The sequence below is a fragment of the Phocoena sinus genome, chromosome 9, assembly GCF_008692025.1.
Source record: "Phocoena sinus isolate mPhoSin1 chromosome 9, mPhoSin1.pri, whole genome shotgun sequence".
Lineage (NCBI taxonomy): Eukaryota > Metazoa > Chordata > Mammalia > Artiodactyla > Phocoenidae > Phocoena > Phocoena sinus.
The window spans coordinates 100,837,192-100,859,962 of NC_045771.1; the positions used below are offsets into that span (position 1 = coordinate 100,837,192).

General features: G+C 37.7%; 1 long non-coding RNA gene across 3 annotated transcripts in view; it reads right to left on the reverse strand.

The window, feature by feature from the left end:
• Positions 1-22,768, reverse strand: part of LOC116759305 — a 124,461-nt gene extending 101,693 nt beyond the window's left edge. For 2 of the 3 annotated variants that reach the window (XR_004351412.1, XR_004351413.1), the window contains exons 1-6: positions 22,495-22,768; positions 17,496-17,628; positions 12,801-12,910; positions 12,397-12,559; positions 5,673-5,761; positions 1,043-1,127 (exon numbers count right to left, since the gene is read on the reverse strand). This is a non-coding gene — a long non-coding RNA (uncharacterized LOC116759305). The remainder of the gene's footprint in view (positions 1-1,042; positions 1,128-5,672; positions 5,762-12,396; positions 12,560-12,800; positions 12,911-17,495; positions 17,629-22,494) is intronic. The other variant, XR_004351414.1, reaches the window with a different exon arrangement.
• Positions 22,769-22,771: the final 3 nt, after the last annotated feature.

A 22,771-nucleotide genomic window follows, 5' to 3' on the forward strand; every position in this document is an offset into this window, starting at 1 on the left:
AGGACAGTCAGGAAGGGCTTCTTGGAAGAGATGGTAACAGAGTCAAAGCAGGAGCGATAAAGGGCAGGCAGCCCAGCAGAGAAAGAACATTCAAGCACAGGGAACAGCAAGAACAGTGGCTTGGATGAAAGGATGAGATTGAAATGTCTGTGGGACAGAAAGAAATCGAGCACCACAGTGAATGAGGGAAAGAGTATTAGGGGTGACTTCAGAGAAGCAATCAGGGGACTGGTAAGGAAATGAGGTTTTGTTCTAACCGGAATAAGTTACGGGAAAAAAGAAAAAAAAAGAAGAAGCTATGGGAGAAGTTAAAGTGAAGGATTAATAAAAATTGATAAGCATATTTAATAGTTTAACTCTTGGATCTGGAGGAGAATGGCATGCAGGTGACATGGAGGGAAGCAGGGAACCAGTTAGGAGGCTACCACCGTGGTCCAGGGGAGTGGGGAAAGGTAGAGGGGCAAAGACTGCTTAGTCTAATTACGGGACCTGCAGTGAGTGTTGGTGGGATGGGAGAGGTGGGAACAAGGCGAATCACAGATAATTCCAGAGTAGAGAGGGGCTGTAGCCCTTTTAAAAGCTGGTGCACACGATCACTCAAAGTTCTGTAAAATTAACCACCAAGAAGAAAGTAGGAGGCCACAGGAAATAAAGATGAACAAACACTGGAGGGTGTGGGGTGACAGGAAGCTGGAGACAGGCAGTGGTTCTGAAACATTCCCGGGAAGTGCTAACTCCTGCAGTTCCTTACAGGCAGCTGTCATCTGAGGGCTTCTTTTAGGGGGTCCCGCAAGCTAGCACTCACTGCAAAAATGTGGCAGATTATTCTTCAAACCTGCATTTTAAAAGGGGGATGAGAAGATAGACTAAGCTTGTGAGAAGCTTTTTTCTTTTCTCACGGCCCTTTATAAAAAAAAAAGTTCAGGACCAGAGTCTCAAGCTGACTGCGAGGCTGGCCACCAGACTTTACCTCAGAAATTGAGAATTAGTCACAAGACTCCCGTAAGCCACAAAAGAGAAGTGGGAAGCAGACAGCACTCACCGAACTGCGATGTGCCAGGCCCCGTACACATCATCCGTTAATCCTCAGAAAGAACCCGTGAGAAAGGCGTGCTTTCCCTCAGGATCTGCAAGAACAAACTGAAGCTCAGGGAGGTTTATGAACAGCTCAAGGTGTCCCCGACGGTGGCAGGGACGAGCCCCGGGCTTCGCCCCCTGGGCCAGGTGTGGGGCTGCTACAGGTGAGGGCACCTCCCCTCACACCATCACCGTGCCCGCCCTGAACTCTGGCCTCTGCCTTCACTATCACGAGGTTCACCCCTGGGACCGGGGTCTGCCCTCAGGGGAAGAGTCATAAAAATGGGAAATTTACCAAGTGACCTCTCTCCTTCCATGTCCACCCCCCTGCAGAATCTGCCTGCTTTTCCTCTCTCTCCTACGTCTTCATGTTTAAAATATATTATGTCGAGATTATAGTTATCTTCAGGAGAGTTCCTCGACACTCTATTACTGAGAAATCATGTTTTAAACAAAAAAATTCTGAATCAAATAAATGGTTTCTAGAAATGTATTCATTTTCTTTTCACCCTTTACTCTGATAGAATGAATGCTTTTTGGTGCTCACTAATCATCTCATTTTAGTCTCCTTTTGTAGACGATCTAGTTGGTTCCTACGCTAAACCCGGTGCCCATAGAGTAATAACCACATAATTCCACTGGCGTTTTCCACATTGCATTTTGGTATCTTATTTATGTTTCTGTACCGCCCTCTAGTGGCTGACTGTCTGAAATACAAATCAAAGTACAGCAGGCCCTTTGTATCCATGGGGTCTGCGTCCGGGGATTCGACCAACCACGATCCAAAATGTTCAAAAAAACAAATTCCAGAAAGTTCCAAAGAGCAAAACTTGAGTTTTCTGCAAGCTGGCAACTATTTACAAAGCATTTATATTATATTTATAAACAACTATTTACATAACGATAGCATTTACATGGTGTTAGGTACTATAGGTAATCCAGAGATGATTTAAAGTATAGGGGAGTTTGTGTGTAGGTTACATGCAAATACTTTGCCATTTTATATAAGGGACCTGAGCATCCCTAGATTTTGGAGTTTGGTATCCACAGGGGTCCTGGACCCAATCCCCTCAGATACCGAGGGATGACTGTATTATTTTCGAAATGCAGGCACTTTTTCTAGAGGTAAGACAAATCTCAGACAGTTCAATTGGTTAGTAACAACTTCTAGCAGACATAAATCTTCCTAACAACAATCTTATTGATTGTGAACTATTTCAATTTTGGCTTTGACAACAATAGAAAAATTTTTAATGCTTAGAAGAACTTTAAAAGTTCTGGAGATATTTAAAGAATCTGTTGGCATAGTTGGAATGTAGACAATAATTAAGTATATTGGAAAAGACCCCTGAAAACCCCTGGAGAAGAAAGTGCTGGGCCTAGAACCTGATTTGAGAGGAGGCTGGGGGAGTATATGCTTTCTTGGAGTAACATCGCCATCTTGCGTCTTTCTTAGATACTGCTGATAAAAATAAGCAAACCCTTACTTCTTTTAGCACTCCTAAATGTTCTCTAATTAAAGAAATTTGAACATTTGTTTCAAGGTTCAAACAGAAGTTTTATTTATTTAAAGAAGAGTTTTTTAAAAGACTGTATTGAGGTATGATTTACACTCAATAAAATGCACCCTTTAAAGTGCACCAGTTTTCAATGAGTTTCAAAAATGTAAACTCCCAGGCAGCCACCAGAACAATCAAGTTGCATAACATTTCCATCATCTCCCAGAGGTACCCTAGTGCCTATTTACAGATAACCCCATGCCCAGCTGTTGCCCCGGGCAACCACTCATCTGCTCTCTATCATTAGAGATCAGTTTTGATGTTTAGAATTTCATATAAACGAAATCATACAGTATGTACTCTTCTGTGCCTGTATTTAAGTATGTGCTTTTTTCCTTCATCATAACATTGTTAAAATCTGTTCATGCTTTTGCATCTATCAGTAGCTCATTCATTTTTGCTCCTGAGTACTATTCCTTCGTGTGACTACTCCTCTATTTACCATTCTCCTGTTGATGGCCACAGCTTGTTTCCAGTTTTTAATTATTTTGAGTAAGACTGCTCCGAAAGTATGTGTATAAGAAGTGTGTACAAATGTTCTCATTTCTCTTGGTAAATACTTAGAAGTAGATGGCTGGGTTTCAGGGTAAATAGATGTTTAACTTATATAAAGCAGACAAAGTATTTTCTAGAATGGCCTTACCATTTTATTTTCCCAGAGCAATCAATGAGAGTTCCAGCTGAGTCATATCTTTCATATTTGGTGTTGTCATTCATGTTATCCATTATGATGATTTTAATTTGCATTTTCCTGTTCACTAATACTGTTAAGCATCTTTTCATATGCTTATTGGTCATTCATATATATTGTTAAATGTTTAATTAATTTGCTTCCCTCTTTTTATAAAGTTGGGTTGTCTTCAATTATTGAGTTATAAAGTTCTTTGTACACGCTCTGTATGTCTTTTGCCAAATACATGCATTGTTAGTATATTTTCTGAGTCTGTGACTTGCCTTTTTGTATTCTTAAGTGTCCTTTGAAGAGCAAACATTTAAAATTTTGATGAAGTCTAATTCATCAATGATTTTTTATAGGTATAGCTTTTTGGTACCTATCTAAAATTTCTGCCTATACTGAGATCACAAAAATTTTCCCCTATGTTTTTTTTCTAGAAACCTTATAGTTTTAATATTTATATTTTGGCCTATGATCCTTTTCATGTTAATTTTTGTATATGATAAGAGGGAAGTACTGAGGTTTCTTTTTTCCTAGATAGATACCTAAATGCACCAGCACCTTTCCTTAAAAAGACGATCCGTTCCCCTTGGCCCCTTTCTTGAACATCAATTGACCATATTTGTGTGGGCATATTTCTGGACCCCTTATTTTATTCCTTTTATCTGCTTATCAAAACTTAGACTTGTCCTGATTACTCTCATTCTATAAATCTTGAGATCCTCCAAATGTGTTCTTGTTTTAAAATTATTTTGGCTACAGTATGTCCTCTGCATTTCCTTATATTGGGTTGGCCGAAAAGTTTGTTTGGTTTTTTGCCCTTAGTTGTCTTTAACTTCATTTGAAACAATTTTGTTAGATTGTACTGTGATAGCTGTCATATAAACGTGCATTTAAAAAAAAACATCAAAATTGGTGAATTTTTGTGTAGCCATTTTAATATCGAATATGGAAAAAAAGCAGCATTTTCCGCATATTATGCTTTATTTATTTCAAGAAAGATAAGAACACAACTGAAACGCAAAAGAAAAAAGATTTGTGCCACGTACGGAGAATGTGCTGTGACTGACTGAACGTGTCAAAAGTGGTTTGCGAAGTTTTGTGCTAGAGATTTCTCACTGGACAGTGCTCCACGGTCGGGTAGACCAGTTGAAGTTGATAGTGATCAAATAGAGTAATTGAGAACAATCAACGTTATACCACACGGGAGATAGTCGACATATTCAAAGTATCCAAACCAAGCACTGGAAATCATTCGCACTAGCTTGGTCATGTTTATCACTTTGATGTTTGGGTTCCACATAAGTTAAGCGAAAAAAACCTGCTTGACCGTATTTCCGCATGTTATTCTCTACTTCAACGTAATGAAAACGTTCCATTTTTAAAACAAATTGTGACAGGCGATGAAAAGTGGATACTGTACAATAACGTGGAACGGAAGAGATCGTGGGGGAAGTTGAACCACCACCAACCACACCAAAGGCCAGTCTTCATCCAAAGAAGGTGATGTTGTGTATGTGGTGGGATTGGAAGGGAGTCCTCTATTATGAGCTCCTTCCAGAAAACCAAACGATGAATTCCAACAGCTACTGCTCCCAATTAGACCAAGTGAAAGCAGCACTGGACAAAAAGCATCCAGAATTAGTCAACAGAAAACGTAATCTTCCATCAGGATAACACAAGACTGCATGTTACTTTGATGACCAGGCAAAAACTGTTCCTGCTTGGCTGGGAAGTTCCGATTCATCCACCATATTCACCAGACATTGCACCTCTGGATTTCCTTTTATTTTGTATTTACAAAATTCTCTTAATGGAAAAAATTTCAATTCCCTGGAAAAGGCACCTGGAACGGTTCTTTGCTCAAAAAGATGAAAAGTTTTGGGAAGGTGGAATTATGAAGTTGCCTGAAAAATGGCAGAAGGTAGTGGAACAAAATGGTGACTACGTGGTTCAATAAAGTTCTTGGTGAAAATGAAAAATGTGTCTTTTATTTTTACTTAAAAACCAAAAGAACTTTTTGGCCAGCCCAATACATTTTAGGATCTGCGTGTCAAGTTCTACAAAATAGCTAGCTGGGATTTTGATTGGGATTGGCATTGCATCTATTAATTTGGGGAGAACTAACAACTTAACAATATTGAGTCTTTCAATCCATGAACACGTCTTTTTCTTTACAACTTTAATTTCTCTCACCAATTTTTTTATAGTATTCTGTGAATAGGTTTTGCAAATATTTTGTTAAATTTATCCTTAAATATTTCATGATTTCGATGACAGTATATAAATATAATGGTATTTAAAATTTTCATTTTCTAATTTTTCAGTATGTACGAATACAAGTGGTGTTGTATACTGACCTTGCATCCTGTGGCCTTCTTAATTCACTCATTAGCTCTAACGTAAGTTCTGGAGATTCCTTAGGAATTTCTACACACAATCATGTCATCTGCAAATAAAACAAATGAACATTTTTGTTTCCAAGACAAAAAAAAGCCTTTTATTGCTGTCTTGCTTTCTTTGTACTGGCTAGCCTGGCAAGGACTTCTTGTGCAAGGCTGAATAAAAGTGATGGGGATGGAGCCTGATCTTAGGGAATATGGATTCAATCTTTTCTGTTGACTGTGATGTTAGCTGTACATATTTTGTAGAAAAATGTCTTTTATCAGTTGCCTTTTATTCCTATTTTGGTGCAAGTTTTTGTAATAATTGCAGACTAAATTTTGTCAAATTCACCTTTTCTTCTCCTCCCGAAGCAGGAAAACTTATTTTCCCCTTCTTTATTCTGTTAAGGTTGAGTTACATTAATTTTTCATATGTTAAGTCAACCTGGCACTCCCAAGAAAAATTCCACTTGGTCATAATATATTATGCTTATTACACATAGTTAGATTCAGTTTGTTAATAGTTTATTAATGATTTTTGCATCTAGGTTCCTGAGAGATATTGGTGTGCAGGTTTTTTTTCTTTGACGTATTTGTCTGGTTTTGGTATAAGAGTGATGTTAACTTCAAAAATTGAGTTGGAAAGGGTTCCTTCTTCTTTATTTTCTGAAAGAGTTTGTGAATATTATTATTTTTTTCTTCTTAAAATGTTTGGTAGGGCTTCCCTGGTGGCGCAGTGGTTAAGAATCCGCCTACCGATGCAGGGGGGTTCAGGGAGATCTCACATGCCGTGGAGCAACTAAGTCTGTGTGCCAGAACTACTGGGCCTGAGCTCTAGAGCCCATGAGCCCCAACTACTGAAGCCCGCGCGCCTAGAGACCGTGCTCAGCAACAAGAGAAGCCACCGCAATGAGAAGCCCGTGCACTGCAATGAAGAGTAGCCCCCAATCACCACAACTAGAGAAAGCCCGCACGCAGCAACAAAGACCCAATGCAGCCAAAAATAAATGAATAAAATAAATAAATTAAAAAAAAAATGTTTGGTAAAATCCACCAGGGAAGACATTTGGGCTGGGAGTTTTCCTTGTAGAAAGATTTTTAATTATGAATTCAGTTTACTATATACATGGCTATTCAGATTTCCTATCAATTTTTATATTACAAAGAATTTGTCCATTGCTTCTAAGTTACCAAATTTAACAGCATCAATTTATTTGTACTATTCTCTTTTTATCCTTTTAATGTCTGTAGGATTGATAGTGATGTCTTCTCTTTCATTCTTGGTATTAGAAATTTGTATTTTTTTCTTTTTTTTATCATCTTAGGTATAGATTTACCAATTTTATTGATTTTCCAAAGAATCCTTTGGTTTCATTGATTTATCTCTATTTTCTACTTAAAAAGGTGGTAAATGTTTTCTGTTCGTGGCCAAATAAATATTTTAGGTTTTTCGGCCATATGATCTCTAAGGCAGCACTAGACAACAAGTAAATGAATGAGTGGAACTATGTTCAAATAAAACTTTATTTACAAAAACAAGTGGTGAGCCAGATTTTGCCTGCGAGCTGTGGTTTGCCGACCCTTGGTTTATTAATTTTAACTCATCTTTATTTTTTCTTCCTTGTACTTTGGAGTTGATATTCTCTCATTTTCTAGCTTTGTAAGGTAGAAATCTTAATCCTTCAGTTCTGAAGGACATTTCCAATGAGTTTAGAATTCTAGGTTCACTCCCCCAACCAGCACCAGTAGTTTAAAGATGTGATCGGTTTTAGATGAAATGCTTGCTCTTGGTCTTTGTTTCTGTGTATTGCTTCCTTTGGCTACTTTTAAGATGATCTTTTTAATCACGATTTTCAAAAATTTGATTATGATAATGATACACTTTGCTGTGTTTTTCTGTTTCTTCAGCTTGGTTATTTGTTTGTTTCTTTGTTTAGCTTATTGGATGTGTGTGTTGGTTTATAATTAATCAAATTTGGAAAATTTTGTGTTCAGTGATGTCACATTGGTACCTTGAAATCAACAATAGTGTGAGTATTTACATCATAAAAATTGGCCTATGCTATATAAATCAAGTCTTTTTTCCCCCATGGAGCTAGTTGTTAAAATTTACTGCCTACAGGTCACTAAAATTTGGTTCTTTTGAATTTTTTTTCTTTATGTTTTTCTATTATGGTAGTTTCTGTTGCTATGTGCTCACATTTACTGATATTCTTAAGTTTTCATTGGATGCTATCCTTATACTGTAAATTTATTATTTAAGATACTGTATTTTTCAGCTGTAAAGTTCTGTTTGGATCTTGTTATAATACCTTCCACTGATCTTTTCATGATGTTTTTCTTTGAATCCTTGACTATATATATATATATATATATATATATATATATATATATATATATTTGCTGCGTTGTGCCTTTGTTGCTGTGTGTGGGCTTTCTCTAGTTGCAGTGAGTGAGGGCTACTCTTCATTGCAGTGTGCTACCTTCTCATGGCAGTGGCTTCTCTTGTTGCAGAGCATAGGCTCTAGGTGCACGGGTTTCAGTAGCTGCTGCACGTGGGCTCAGTAGTCATGGCTCGAAGGCTTCAGTAGTTGTGGCACGAGGGCTCAGTAGTTGTGACTCGCGGGCTCCAGAGCACAGGCTCAGTAGTTGTGGCCCACTGGCTTAGTTGCTCGCGGCATGTGGGATCTTTCCAGACCAGGGATCAAACCCAAGTCCCCTGCACCAGCAGGTGGAATTCGTAACCACTGCACCACCAGGGAAGTCCCTTGACCATATTTTTATTTTTTTATAAATTTATTTATTTTTGGCTGTGTTGGGTCTTCGTTTCTGTGCGAGGGCTTTCTCTAGTTGCAGCGAGCGGGGGCCACTCTTCATCGCGGTGTGCGGGCCTCTCACTGTCGTGGCCTTCTCTTGTTGCGGAGCGCAGGCTCCAGTCGCGCAGGCTCAGTAGCTGTGGCACACGGGCTTAGTTGCTCCGCGGCATGTGGGATCTTCCCAGACCACGGCTAGAACCCGTGTCCCCTGCATTGGCAGGCAGACTCCCAACCACTGCGCCACCAGGGAAGCCCCGTATTTTTAATAATCGTTTCAAAGTAACTCATTGTTAACTCCCTGTTATTGCTGACAGGAACACTGTCAACTCCTGTCTGGCTTCGACTGCTTCTTCCTTCCCTCTCTTCCTCTCTGTGTTTACTCTATGGCTCATTTAGTACTATTACTAAGGTATCACCCTTCTGAGATTTCTATTAAATGTTCCATATAGTTGACAAAGATTCCCCATTTGGCTGGTCAGAACTTGCATGTTTCCTAGATCTTGTGTCCTCTGGGAATGATTCATCTGAGGGCACCTGGTCATTGTTAGCCCAGCCTGGTGGAGTTTTACCTTATGTTAGCATAGCTTAGTTTTTATCAACAGACTCACAGAGAACCCTGAAGATTTCTACAGCTCTTTCTCCATTTAGCTCCCTCCTCTATGCTGCTCTGCCCCAGAAATTCCAGCATCTCAGACTTCGTGATCCCTAATAATTATCTCCTGAACTCAAGACCACTGCAAGGGATCCTCCCCTCAACCCTGAAGCTTTGCTTTAGACAGTGCCCTTCAGGCAGAAGGCTGGCGTGATTTTAAGACTCAGTGTTTGAAAGTGGTTATTTCACATATTTTGTCCAGTTTCATTTTTTTTAAACAATGGGAGGACATGTCTTTTTCCAGTTTCTCCATCATGGCTGGAAGCTGAAGTTCTTATGCATGCTTGACCAAACCAGTAATCTTTCTTCATCTGGTATATTCAACCCCTTTGACAGAGGTCTTAATAGCACTATCAGTCTTAAGTGGTATGCATTATGAATAATAGAAAGGGAGGAGATATTATAATCCACTGAGTCAACACCAGCTGTAATGGAGGGAGCCGGATGTTGTGGGTAAATAGAGGTCCTCTTGTGCAGTGAATAAATTATGTCCTTCCTTGGTACTTAATCCTTAGGTTGGGTTGAACTAACCTAAGGGCTAAGTGTTAAATTTCTCATTTCTTAAAACAGCTAGAAAGTAACAATCTGAGGATTCACTATGGGGCAGTAGAGAGAGATAAAATGCAAAAATAATTCTTTCCTGGGAGTTAGGAAGCTTGGCTCAAAGGCCAGGACTCTGCATTTATAATCCTCCACACTTCCTTCCATTTCTATCTGTAAACATGGGCAATTGAACTCTTTGTCCTTTAACAATCCTTCTGGCTTGGCGATTTTTACTACTGTTCTGTTTTCTCACCATTATTCCTAGTATTATCCCATGTTAATTGGTGTAATATCATAGGCTAGAACAGTTACCTTCTTAAGGGTTAAATTATTTCTATTGCATCAATTAGTAAAGGTAACAATAATTATTAGCACAGCGAAAATTTCAAGAGCAAGAACCAAACAAGGAAAAGCATACAACTTCATGCCATAGACTTCAATAAGTAGTGAAAAAAGAAAAAAATATATTCTGGCATGGCTTGGCATAGCTTCCTAGCCTTAACCCTAAGCTCCAGAAAGAGAGGGAATGAAATGTTGAGAATTTCCACAATTATTTCTTACTTTGGAGAAAAGTAGTTGGAGGGTTGAATAGGAAGCTCAGGTAAAATTCAAAAAGAAATTGTAATAGGGAAGAACAAACCTGATTCCATATTGGATGTATTTCTTTTACTTTAACCTTTGTTAAACATGCATAACAGCCCATCTCCGGGAACGCCACCTCCTATGCCTGAACATTAAGCTAAAATCCCTTTTTTCAGCTCACAGGAAGCATCCTGACCAGTCCCACCTGTGAATGGTTGCAGGAAAGAAGAAATTGACTCACCCCCTTGGAGTCTGGCGGAAACCAGGAAATATTTGCAACAACTTATCTTTTTAATTTTACCTCCTCACCTCCCACCTCTCTGTTCCATAAAAGAAACTAGCACCCAAACCTGGGCAAGATGGGTCTTTTGGACACTAGTCCACCATCTTCTTAGTCTGCTGGCCTTCTGAATAAAGTCATTATTTCTTATCCCAACAACTCATCTCTCAATTTATTGGCCTGTCATGTGGTGAGCGGTATGAGCTTGGGCTCGGTAACAAAATCTTCAGGAGTAAAAGCATCTACAGCAAGACGCCCTGGAGGGGCAGAAGAGCTATAAGACCTGTGTGGGTTGGAAGAACAGTCTGAGAGCAAGGGATCATCCACACAATAACTGGGTGCACTTTGGGCCAAGCGAATATTAAGATAGGGCACTGGGTCAGAGGAGAAAACAGAATCCATATCCTTAAGCAAAGGAAACATAGCTGGAGCCAGGCCTATGCCATTTCCCTGCATCCTCAGGCTACAGAGAAGGCAACAGGAGCGATCCTCATCTTCCGAGCTGCAGTTCTAAGGAAACAATCAGGACTCTGAGTATGAAGGACACTGAGGAAAACTAGGCCGCACTATAGAGAACAAAGGGCAAGTCAAGCAGAGTAGCCTATGTTCTGCATACGCAAGATGAAAAGAAAGGACATAATTAATACCATTCCCTGTATTTTTGTGGCTTTAAATTTTTTATAGTAAATGTTTTTAAAGGATTGTTTAAATTTAAATTATACAAGCATACTACTGAAAGGTAAATACAAGGAGATATGAAGATAGCATAAGAAGACATCTTAAGATGTCTCAAAGAAACAGAAGGAAACTCTCTACAACTTTTTGTGACAAAAGAACCTTAATAAGGACATGAACTCCAGAAAATAATTACTCGTCAGTAAAATTTTAAAAACAGAATAAAAAAGACAAAACTGTACTACTAAAGAAAAAAATTGAGAACAAAATAATATCAGGGAATGAATTAGAAACAGCAAGAAACAGAATAAAGAGTTAAAAACTGAAATAATAAAGTACAAAAAGGCTTGAGCTAATCACAGTGAACAGAGGAACAAGCAAGGTAAAACAATTAAGAAAATATGATATATAAAGAAAGAAGAAAAGCTAACAAAAGGTCATTTCCTTAAACAGATACCCCAGCAGACCAAGCAGAAAACTTACTACAAAATTTCCCTGAAGAATCAAATAGTCTATGTAAAAAATTATACAGAATATCAGTTTTTATTGAGAGTTGTTTGCCACTGAATTTCAGGAATAGAGAAAGAATTCTTTAATCGCACAGAGGGGACAAAGTAAGATGGGAATATTTCAAGCCAGTGTCAAATTTCTCCTTAGTAACACTTAGTGCTAGGATATAATGGAGCAATTAATTTCAGCCAAATTTTTAAAAATAATAAAGTGACAATTTTATACCCACCCATTTCACTAAAATATAAAGACAGATATATTCAAACATGTGTGAACTCAGGAAATGTACTGTCTATAAGAACCTTTAAAAAAAATAAAACTACTTGACAAGGAAATTTAACTGATCAAGAAATAATTTTGAAAACATAGTTTAAAATCTGCAATCTTTCTCAATATAAATTTTCACAAAGCTCTATAAACATCTTCCTAAAAGGTTAATTCTACAGTGCAACAATAGTAAACAACACTTAATGGTTTTTATATTCTTGCGATGTTACTGTGTCCAAAAATTATACTTGCTTGTATATTTCTTTTAGAAAACAGGAAGAAAAAAAAGGCAATAAAAACTTGCCCCAATTTGCTAGAGCTGCCATAACAAAGCACCACAGACTGGATGGCTTAAACAGAAATTTATTTTCTCACAATTCTGGAGGCCGGAATTCTGAGATCAAGATGTCAGCAGGGAAGGGTTCTTGTGAGACTGCTCTCTTTAACTTCAGATGGCTGTCTTCTCACTGTATCTTCATACCACCTTCCCTCTGCACCTGGGTCCAAACTTCCTTTTCTTACAAGAACATCAGGCACACTGGAATAGGGCCCACAATAATTACCTCATTTTAACTTAATTACCTCTTTAAAGGCCCCATCCCCAAATACAATCACATTCTAAGTCCTGGGGCTTAAGACTTCTACATGTAAGTTTTGGGGAGACACAATTCAGCCCCTAACACCCTCCATGGCTCGATGTAAAGAAAGTGCAATTGAATGTCATCATGCTCCATTATTTAAGCCCCAGGGAATGCAATGAAAAGGTCAGAACCCCTTACCTTCTTGAAATAAGTCAACTGGTTATAGCTAGGTTTGGGATCAAAGTCATCTCATCCACTTTGTCTTGGGAGAGGTGCCGGACTTCTTATCATCTTGGGGGAAGAAAAGACTGACCGGTAGTAGAGGGAAAGAGCACAGGACACTCAGTGTTGTTTAACAGTGGTTTTGATAAAGCATAAAGAAAACAGCAGAATGACTAGTTTCTTCCCATTTCCTAGTCTTATTTTTTATTTTCACTCACTTTACTGTTTAAGGTTTACAGAAAACATTGAATATAAAGTACAGAAAACGACTACACCCTCCCCCTCCCACTCCCTCTGCAGTTTCCCCTATTGTTCACAACTTGTACATCTGTTACTATTGATGAATACATTATTAACCAAAGTCCATCACTTACACGAGGTATCACTCTTTGTGTTGTACAGTTCTATGAGTCTTGACAAATGTATACCATCATGTAGCCACCATTGTGGTTCATTCACAATCGTTTGCAGGCACTCAAAATCCCATGCTACACCTAGACATTCCTTCTTCCCTGTCCCCATACCCCAGGTAACTACTAACTTTTTCCTGTCTTTACAGTCTTGCCTTTTCCAGAATGTCATAGCTGGAAGCATACAGTGTGCAGCCTTTTCAGATTGTCTTTTTTCACCGAGAAATACGCATTTAAGGTTCCTTCACGTCTTTTCACGGCTTGATAGCTCTTTTTTTTTTTTTAAAAAAACACTGGACAACATTCTATTCTATGGATGTATCACAGATTTGTTTATCTGTTCATCTACTGAAAGGCACCTTGGTTGCCTCCACATCTCACAATGATGAATAAAGCTGTTATAAAAATCCCTGTGTACGTTTTCAACTCATTTGGGTTAAACACCAGGGAGCGTGACTGCTGGATATTATAGTCAGATTATGTTTAGCTTTGTAAAAAATGCCCAAGTGTCTTCCAAAGTGACTGCACCATTTTGCACACCGACCAGCAATGCATGAGAGCTCCCGTGGCTCCACATCCTCATTAGCACTTGCTGTCAGTATTTTGGATTTTAGCGATTCTAATAGGCACATCTCATTGTTTTAATTTGCAATTGCCTGATGACGTGATATTGAGCACTTTTTCGTATTTGCCATCTGTATACCTTTTTTGGTGAGGTATCTTGTGCAGATCTTTTGCCTCTTTTTGAATTTTTTTAGTTGCTGACTTTCAAGAGTTCTTTGTATATTCTGAATACAAGTCTTTTATCAGACATGCATTTTGCACATATTTTCTCCCAGTGACTTGGCTTTTCATTCTCTCAACAGTGTCTTTATGTAGAGCAGAAGTTTTCGATCTTGATGAAGTCACACTTATCTTTTTCTTTCATGGATCATGCCTTTGGTGTTGTATCTAAATACATCACCAAACCTAAGGTCACCTCTGTTTCTCTTATGTTATCTTCTAGACATTTTAGAGTTCTGCATTTTACATTTAGGTCTATGATCCATTTTAATTTTTGTAAAAGGTCTAAGTTCTGTGACTGGATATCCAGTTATTCCAGTACCTTTTGCGGAAAAGGTTATCTATGCTCTTTTGAATTGCCTTGCAGGGCAATTGCAGGGAACACGGTCTATTTCTGGATTTTCTACTGTTCAATTGATCTATTTATCTCTTCTTTCACCAATACCATATTGTCTTGATTACTACAGATATACAGTAAGTCTTGAAGCCTAGTAGTGACAGTTCTCCAACTTTATTCTTCAATATTGTGTTGGCTACTCTTTTGTCTTTCTATAAACTTTAGAACCAGTTTGTTGATACCCAAAATAATTTGCTGGGATTTTGATAGGAATTGTGTTGAATACCAAATTGGGAAATACTGACATCTTTAAAATATTGAGTCTTCCAATCTGTGAACATGGAATATCTCTCCATTTATTTACATTTGTATTTCTTTCAACAATTTTGTAGTTTTCTTAGTATAGATCTTGCACATATTTTGTTAAATTTATACCTATGTCTGCCTGCCTCCTTCCTCTTTTTTTTTTTTTGGTGCTAATAAAAATGATGTATTTTTTATTTCAAATTTATGCCTATGTCTGCCTGCCTCCTTCCTCTTTTTTTTTTTTTGGTGCTAATAAAAATGATGTATTTTTTATTTCAAATTTATGCCTATGTCTGCCTGCCTCCTTCCTCTTTTTTTTTTTTTGGTGCTAATAAAAATGATGTATTTTTTATTTCAAATTTATGCCTATGTCTGCCTGCCTCCTTCCTCTTTTTTTTTTTTTGGTGCTAATAAAAATGATGTATTTTTTATTTCAAATTTATGCCTATGTCTGCCTGCCTCCTTCCTCTTTTTTTTTTTTTGGTGCTAATAAAAATGATGTATTTTTTATTTCAAATTTATGCCTATGTCTGCCTGCCTCCTTCCTCTCTTTTTTTTTTTGGTGCTAATAAAAATGATGTATTTCTTATTTCAAACTTATACCTATGTCTGCCTGCCTCCTTCCTCTCTTTTTTATTTTGGTGCTAATAAAAATGATGTATTTTTTATTTCAAACTTATACCTATGTCTGCCTGCCTCCTTCCTCTCTTTTTTATTTTGGTGCTAATAAAAATGATGTATTTTTTATTTCAAATTTATACCTATGTCTGCCTGCCTCCTTCCTCTCTTTTTTTTTTTTTGGTGCTAATAAAAATGATGTATTTTTTATTTCAAATTCCAATTTGAAAGCAATTGACTTTTGTATATTAACTTGGTATCCTGTAATCTGGCTATAATTGTTCATTAGTTCCAGGATATTTTTTTGTTGAGTTTTTGGGATTTTCTACATAGACTATCATGTCATCTGTGAAAAAAGACAAGTTTTTTTTATTCTCCATCTATATACGCCTTCCCCCCCTCCCCTTTTCTATGTCATGAGTAAGGACATCTAGTATGATGGTTAATAGGATTGTGAGGGTCTTACAATTTTTACTTTTCTTATAATTTTTACTTTATTGTTTTAAAAGAATTAAAGTGGGCTTCACCAAGAGATTAATTCCTTGAGTAGGGACTATTCCAATACACTAACAGAAGTTGGAGGGGAGAGGAATAAGGAGGGAGGAAGTGTGTTAAATTTCTCATCATAGCATGGCACCAATTTTACGAAAATTAAAACATTTCAAGAATATATACCTTATAATAACTCCAACCTAATGTTTTCTCTTAATCTAAGAGTTATAATTAAGGAGCAATATAGCATGTGGTAAAGAAATGTTTATCATCTTACATTCAGAAATTTGGAAATTATTTCATTTTCATTTCAGTTCATTTGTCTTCTGTTAAACTCAGATAAAGTAAACTTAATATTTTAAATATAATTTTAATATGATCATATTTTTATTATATATCTGTATACTTTTTCTAGCTATTTACCTAGATATCTTTCAACCTGTATGTTTGCAGAGAGAGAACTGGAGTGGGGTTCATCTGTTAACAAAGCATTTTACTGAATAAAGGATAGTGGTTGATTTTTAACATTTTCTTTGTACTTGTCTGTACTGTCTGAATTTAAAAAATAATTAGCATGTATTATTTTTGATAAAAATGTTATTTCAGGGGCTTCCCTAGTGGCGCAGTGGTTGGGAGTCCACCTGCCGATGCAGGGGACGCGGGTTCGTGCCCCGGTCCGGGAGGATCCCACATGCCGCGGAGCGGCTGGGCCCGTGAGCCATGGCCGCTGGGCCTGTGCGTCCAGAGCCTGTGCTCCGCAACGGGAGAGGCCACAGCAGTGGGAGGCCCATATACCGCAAAAAAAAAAAAAAAAAAAAAAATGTTATTTCAAAAATATAATCACAACTGCTTAAAAAAGATGTACTCAACAACCAAAAAAATTAAGATAACAGCTATATGTCCAAATATGGATGGAATTTGCTCTAAATACATACTATAGTGTTAGATTTTGACATCATGTTTACACAGGTTCTACCCTCTGAAGCAGTACCACATAACTTAGGGGGTTAGGTAGCAATCACTGTCTTAACCTTTCCCATCTGCCTCTACATGAGGGATTAAAATGCTACATCAACCAAAAACTGCACAACCACAGACTTAATTATTATGCAGAATCTACTTTATGAAACAACTAAATTGGTGGACTATCCTCTCCACTCCCCAATTAGCAAGTCTTATTTCACATACCTTAAAGCTTAGGACAATAACAGTATCATTCCTAAATTGTTAACAATAATTTTTAATATTATAATTAGTGTATGTATAAAATAGCAGCTTGTTTATTGAATCAAGATAAATATAAGCTGTCATAAGTTAATATGCTTTTTAGATATATTTGACTCATAGATTCTTTTACTCTTGCAATTATTTTAGAAAACTAAGTCATCTGTGGAGTTTTACTATCTCTTGTTTTATCAAATATCTTATTACCTTAAAAAACAGGACTTAAACATTTTTTAAAAATTTAAACTAGTAAAAATTGTCAATGGAAAAAAATTTAAACAGTATCAAACCTAAAGTAGCAAACGTCATCAAATCTATATCAGATCTATATCTTTAAAGGCTTTCCCTTAGACATATATAAATACATAGATGTTGTGATATTTACTATAATGTAACCCAATGTGGTACATATTTACTATTTTGTAACCCAATATAGAACTAGCTCAATTACTGCAATGAGAATATAATTATTAAGAGAATTACGTTTTAAAGCAGGCATACCTCATTTTATTGCACTTCACTTTACTGTGCTTCGCAGATACCGCACTTCTACAAATTGAAGATCTGTGGCACCCATGTGTTGGGCAAGTCTACTGGCACCATTTTTCCAACAGCATTTGCTCACTTCCTGTCTCTGTAACACAGTTTGATAATTCTCATGACATTTCAAACTTTTTCATTATTTTTATATTTGTTATGAGGATCTGTGACCAGTGATCTTTGATGTTACTATTGTAATTGCTTTGGGGCACCACAAACCACACTCATGTAAGACAGAGAACTTTATAAATGTTGTGTGTGTCCTGACTGCTCCACTGACCAGCTGTTCCCCCATCTCTCTCCCTCTCCTCAGGCCTCTCTATTCCCTGAGACACAACAATATTGAAATTGGGCTAATTAACAGCCTCTAAGTATTCAGGTGAAAGGAAGAGTCAACTCATGTGCCAAACTTAATTGCTGTCTTTACGGAGAAATGGCCACGGCCACCCCAGCTTTCAGCATCCACCACCCTGATCAGTCAGCAGCCACCAACATCCAGGCAAGACCCTCCACCAGCACAAACATGACCACTCACTGAAAGCTCAGATGATGATTAGCGCTTTTTAGCAATAAAATATTTTTTAAGTAATGTACACTTTTAGGCATAATGTTACTGCACACAACAGACTACACTATAGTATGAACATAACTTTTATATGCACTGGGAAACCAAAAAATTCATGTGACTTGCTTTATTGTGATATTTGCTTATAGCACTGGTCTGGAATTGAACCCACAATATCTCCGAGGTACACCTGTACCCATTTTGAAAACCTATAGAAAGAAGATATAGAGGTACAATTTTTTTTTTTTTTTTTTTTGCGGTACGCGGGCCTCTCACTGTTGTGGCCTCTCCTGTTGCGGAGCACAGGCTCTGGACGCGCAGGCTCAGCGGCCATGGCTCACGGGCCCAGCCGCTCCGCGGCATGTGGGATCCTCCCGGACCGGGGCACGAACCCGCGTCCCCTGCATCGGCAGGCGGAGCGCCACCAGGGAAGCCCTAGAGGGTACAATTTTTAACTCTCAGAGAAGCACAGAGATCTTGCTTGTTAGTAAAATAAATGTAAAAAAAAAATCATATATCCCATTTTCAATTAAAGATTATATTTTTCTACTTTAAGGAACAAAAGACTAGAACTCTGGGTAAAATATTACTTAACCTACTTGGAGGGTGTATTATTTAAACTTGGCGTTTTTTAAAAAAATCCTAAATCTATACAAGGGTTTTTAAACTTTCTTACTTCAAGCAGAGATTCAGGAATCTAAATGGAGCATTAATTCAGCTTATCTCAAATAACACTATCAATATTTCACTGACATTTTTAAATTGAGGGGCAATTTAAAATTTCTACTATGTATACTTACAATTTATAGTCGACATTATTTATGTCAAAACAAAATTTTAAAAACTTGATTTAGTGATGTGCGTATAGATCTTTTCCACATTATGAAAAAATTCAAACATACATAAAAGTTGAATTGTTCAGTGAATACCCATACTACTACACCTAAGAATCTTTCAATGACTGTATACTTGTACCTGTACACTTCACTCCTGTCAGCGGTTATATCATTTAACTAGAGCGAGAGTTCAGTGTTTGTGTACGGTGTTTTATTTTTTGAGGTAAACTTCACATGAAGAATACAAACCTTATGAGTACCATTGGATGTCATGTGAGAAATGCACACACCTGCTGCCATGACTGAATGTCTGTACGCCCCACATTCATTTGCTGAAGTGCTAATGTGATGGTGCTTGGAGGTGGGGACTTTGGGAAGTACTCAGGTGACGAGGCTGGAGCCCCCATGGTGGGATTAGCATCCATGTGCAGATGCCATGAAGACAGCCGTCTGTAAACTGGGACCACACTCTCTACTAAGAACCCAACCACGCTGGCACCCTGATCTGGAAGTTCTATCTTCCAGAACTGTGAGAAATAATTGTTTACTGTTTAAGCCATCCAGTTGATGGTATTTTATTACAGCAGTCTGAACTAAGACTCCTGTGTAACCCTAATCCTTGTCAAGTTACATTATTTTCACGCCTGAGTTCTCTCATCCTCTGTCTTAATCCCTATGCCCAAACACTGTTTTCAACATATATTAATTTTGCCTTGTCTGGAACTTCTTACAAATATTATTTACAGTATGCGGTCTTTTGCATAGACTTCTTTCACTCACCACAATGTTTCTGATATTAATCAATGGTGTTACATAAATATATATATATATATTTTTCCCTTAATTGTGGAATAGTATTTCATTGTGGAAATACATCTTTTTGTTCATCCATTCTTTGTTGATGGACCCGACTCACTTTTAGTTTTTTGGCTATATCTTTGTACAAGTCTTTTGGTGAATATATTTTCATCTCTTCAGTAAATACCTAAAATTGAAATTGAGGGATTATAGAGTGGTATACACCTAATTTTATAAAACTGCTGGGTACCATTTTACACTCCTGTTGACAATGATAACAGTTCTGACTGATCTAATATTTATACCCAGATTTGATGTTGTCAACCTTTTTAAGCATTCTCAGGGTGTATAGTGATATATTGCAGTTTGATATACTACATTCTCATTATCATTCGGTTCAAATAATTTTCCAATTTCCCTCTTGATTTCTGCTTTAACCCTTTGAATTATTTATTTAGAAGCATGTTATTTAATTTCCAAATACCTGGAGATTTTTCTAAGTATCTGGTTGTTATAGATTTCTAATTTAATTCCACAATGGTCAGAAAAAAATGTATGATTTGAAACTTTTTTAATATAAGACTTGTTTTATGACCCAGTATATGTTCTATCTTGGTAAAGTTACCATGTGCACTTGAAAACGATGTGTATTTGCAGTTTTGGGGGGTAGTGCTCCACTTGTAGACTAATCAGGTCAGGGTAGTTGACAATGTTGTTCAGATCTTCTATTTCTTTGTTGATTTACTTTTTTGTCTAATGCTGTAAGTTGCGGAATGAAGACATAAAATCCCCTACTTGTTTGTACAGTGGTCTTTTTGTTAATTTTTGTTTCCTGTATTTTTAACCTCAGTTACTAGGTGAACACAAATTTGATTGATATACCTTCCTGATGAAGATATTATGATTGATATACCTTTTATCATTATGAAAATGCTTCCTTTTTATCTCCAGTAATTCCTATGTTAAAGTCTATACTATCTAATATTATCTGATATAAACAAACCCCAGTACCAAATTCTGACGTCTTCTTATTGTTTGCATTTCCATCTATTTACTTGCAACCTATGTCTTTATACTTAAAGTGTACTTATATAATCAGCATATAGCTAAATCTTTGTTTTTTTTCAATCACTTTGACATCTGCTTTTTAAGGGGAGTTTTTAAACATAAAAATTACATTTGGATGTAATGAAATTACAGATGTGGTTATATTTAGTTCTCCTGTTTTGTTTGTTTGTTTGTTTGTTTTTCTCCCTTCCTCCTTTTGGGTTTTGGGTTAATTGCGTATTTCTCTGAATGCCATTTTAATACGTGATTGTTTTTTCAGCTATATAGCTTTGCAGTTTTTAATTTTTTTCTTTAGTGGTTGCATTCTTAACATAGTCTTAATACTATACCACTTCATGAAAAATATAAGAATGTTGCAATAGTATAGTTCCATGCACCCCTTCCATGGTAAAAGGCTGTACTCTGCTTGTAAGACATTTGGCATTTCCATATCTATGTCCATAAGTTCAGAACTCAAGGAGAAACTCTATAATTACTCAAGTGTGGATATACAAATATAGTCTCACCTAAATATCAAGGACATAATGGTTCAATGTGGCGTCCACAGAGCTCAGCGGTCTGCTGTAATATATATATTGTCAGGGTGATGGACATCACTTGTTTTCTAGGTAAGAACCTAGGTTTTCCAAATATGTGATGATACGATTATGGGTTTTTGTCTCATGTCAAGGCAAAATACTGGAGCCTGTTAATAGTTATTGCACAGAATATTTGACTACAGGATGTGTTGGGAATGAAGCAGAGTAAAAACTTTTCCAAAGCCCAGAGGTCTGTAAAACATACTTCTTCTCTCTAACAATGGAGCATGACAAGGGTACCAGAGGAATAAATGTAACTCAGGAGCAGCTGATAGAGCTGAGTTCAGAGACAGGTTAGAACCCTCAGTGTTGTGATCTTCAGTACCTAAACACTCCAGCTAAGTTTAAAAAAAATGTAGGTTTCTAATCCCTAAATGACTAAATATTCTGATTCAGTGGGATAGAGGTCAGGAATTTACGTTTTTAACAGTTTTCATACACTGTACTGCAGGTGGTCCATACGTATTGTAAAGTTCACATGGGTACTTGGCCTTAGTTTTAAGAATTTTAAAATTCTGGACAGATTGGGGTGTTTAAATAAGTCTTCACCCCTAGGCCTTTAGCTCAGGTGACGTGGCCTTAGAGTCCTACAGTGATCATCCAAAGGAATGCTGTCTTTATCCCACCGTCCTTTATTTTTTTCTCTCTTCACAACACACTTTTTATTTGCCATATAGTATTTTTACTAACGTATATTTTGCTTTCTTGTCTGTTCCCTTTCCTACCCTGTAAATTCCCTTACTAGACCATAATAAGAGGGTATGACATATCTGGCTCATTCATAGCACCTAGTAAAGCGTTATACACCTTAGGTGCTTGATAAATAATCGAGGACACACTGATTCATTCCAAAAACGTAACATCACAGCACCATTTAGCACCAAATGTCTGGGTTCATAATAGTCTCAGCAAAACCCATAGTCGGATAAAACGTATACACTGTACCATGTCCCCACGGCAAACCCAGATCATGGCCTCAATTCCTGGGGAATTCCAAAGATAGACACTGAGGAAGGCCAGGTTTTGCGGGTGGGAGACCGTTTCGAGGGAGGTCGGTCACAAAACACTATGCTGCTTATAAGGTTCATTGCTGACGACTACAATTAAATACGTACAAAGGGACGGGCAGTCAAGAGGTCACCGCTCAAGACGAAGCCTATCAGAGCCTGTCGTCCGGACCGGTCCAGCAGAGTTGACCCAGCTAGGGAGCTCGGGTGAAGAGCGCGGCGGGGAAAACGCCCCGCCCACGCCGCGGAGGGGCCCACGCCGCGCAGCCCCGCCCACGCTGCGCAGGGGCCCACGCCACTCCCCACGCTCTTCACGGAACTACCCAAGCCGCCGCCGACACCATAGACTTGCACTCCGCGAGCCCGTTCCGGAAGCGGGGCCGAG